The sequence below is a fragment of the Geospiza fortis genome, unplaced genomic scaffold (assembly GCF_000277835.1).
Source record: "Geospiza fortis unplaced genomic scaffold, GeoFor_1.0 scaffold6100, whole genome shotgun sequence".
NCBI classification, from domain to species: Eukaryota; Metazoa; Chordata; class Aves; order Passeriformes; family Thraupidae; genus Geospiza; species Geospiza fortis.
The window spans coordinates 13,522-15,876 of record NW_005055217.1 but is presented as its reverse complement, the minus strand read 5'-3'; positions in this window follow the sequence as shown (position 1 = coordinate 15,876).

Genomic DNA, 2,355 nt, shown 5'->3' with positions numbered 1-2,355 from the left:
CGGAGCCGCCTTCCCGGCCGACTTCTGCGAGGGCACCTTGCCCTACTCCTACAACCTGTGCGTGCCGCCGCCGGCCCGCGCCCTGCCCGAGGCCGCTTGGCCGCCGCCGCCGCCGGTGCCCATCCTGTCGGCGGAGCAGCTTCTGGGAGGGGAGCCCTTGGAGAAGCCGAGCTCGAATAGCAGCGCTATCGAGGGAGAGGTGCCCGCCGAGCCCGACGCACCTCAGGTCTGTAAATCTGTAAATGTTGCCGTTGTTGTCCTTGAGGCGTTTAGAAGCGTTGTCCTTTTTTCCTCCTATTTCTCCTGGCTGATATGGGTGAGGTGTGCTGCTGTGTCTCTGCCTGACGGGATGATAACGCTGGTTCACGGCTCCCTTGAACAGTAAGCACTTAGTGGCGGCAGTTATTGTTTATTCGGTTGTATCTGTTTCATGTTCTAATGCAAGTTGTTGCCTAGAACTTTCACGTTACATTTAATTTCGATTAGTAGTAATGGTAAAGATGAATCCTTACTCTAGAGAGGAAAATGCACTGTATCTCTATGACAGATTTGGGAAAACCAAAATTGACGCTTGATGCTTGGGATTCTTCTTTCCTAATCTACTTTTTTTTCTACATATTGCGCTCATGGATGCTGGTTGATGGCAGGATACAACCCTTCTGCTAATTCTTCCTTTTCATCATTATACTCTTAAAGGCAACCTGAGAGTGAGATTAGGTGAATGGAGAGTGTCAGGTAATTCACTAGTGGTGAGAAAGACGAGAATGTCGCCAATTCTGTGGGAATTTTGCTGTCGAAATGACAGGAATGGGAATAGTAGTAGGAGCATTTAGCTGTTGTTAACAATGTTTTTCCATCTTGTGTGGTACTTCAATCTTTTTTTCCATTCCTGATCATTCTTTCATTCGCAAGTGAAAGCATACAAAGTGTCAAAAAAAGAAAAAAAATAGAGCTAGTTTTCATTTTCTCTGCTCTTTACAGAAAGAGAAGATACTTTGTGAACCTCATTTAAATTGTCCTCTGTTTATTCTCATTAGTTCTTCTATCGGTTTTTACAAGGATAGACCAGTGAGATCGGGAGAACTTCTATCAAGTGATCCACCAAAATAACGATTTAAGTACTATAATCAAGTTCATTTGTACATTTATCCATGGTCCCCAGTGCTTAGGGCATTCAGTTCTTCTTCTACAGTATTTTGTTGAAAATATGTCTTGCCAAAATGAATAACAAAGGATTAACACTTTACTAACAAGCTTCAGTTCCTTGCACCTTGGGTTTTGAGAAAATGAAAGCCCTTTCTTGTTGCTACAGAAGGAGTTATTAAATGTGTGTATTAACTGATATTATTCTGGCAACGTTCACTGCAGATACTTCCTGATTCCGTGTTAGTTCTGTACAGTCAGTGAAAAGTGCTCCAGGAGCCTACAGTCTGAGATCGGGGAGTGGGAGATAATGATCTTTGAGTATCCAGGGGTTCTCCTCCTGTCCTCTGTTCCCATGAATATCTTATAGGGAGATATCCCAGAGCACTTGGCAGGTGCCTGAGCAATGGAACTTCATGGCAATTGTAAGAGGCTGTGTTAGACCCCACCTTCTTCACCCTTCAAACTCCTCTTCTTAGTCACTTATAGCGCAGTAGTTAATTTAGACCATCTCCTGTCTGTACTGGAGAATTTAAAGCAAAGTTCCTGCCATTGGGTTAATGAGCCTGATATCTCCGCTAATCCCGCGGGCAGAATTTTGTGTTTGATCATCGCGTTGTGTATTTGTAAACCTCTTTTGTTTTGCTGTTGTCTTACCAGTCATTCAAGCAGCACGGCTTCAACTCGTGTTTTTAGACTATTAAGACAGGACTAAGACAAGATATTTCCTTTACCTATATCGCCGAAAGCAAATTATATTTTTCTGTGAGTTAAAAACGCCCCGCTCGTGAGACACCTCTGCTTTCCTCACGGTCCTGATGTGTTGGAGCATAAAAGAGGAGACCGGCGGGACAAAAGCAGGAGGTGCGTTCGGCGAATGTCTTCTTCCCACCCGGGGCAAGGCAGCACTGAGCAGCGCTCGGTGCCTGCAGTGCCGGGAGGAGGCTGCGGGCGCCGCTGTTGACCGAGAGGAGCGAGAGGAAGCTCGGAGCGCTGCAGCCCCGCCCGCTGCAGACCCGCTCGATCACTGGCTTCCTATTAGGCTCGGGGACCGAGCGGTCTGCGATCGTCCCCGTGCTGCGGAACCGTGCTGCGCTAGAGGCGGCGGTACCGGAAGAAGCGAGTGGAGAGCAGAGAGGGAGAGGGGTCAGCGGAGCGACCGGCAGGGAGCGGCCGGCGTGTTTTCCGTGCCGGCGGTTCCGCGGCCGAGAT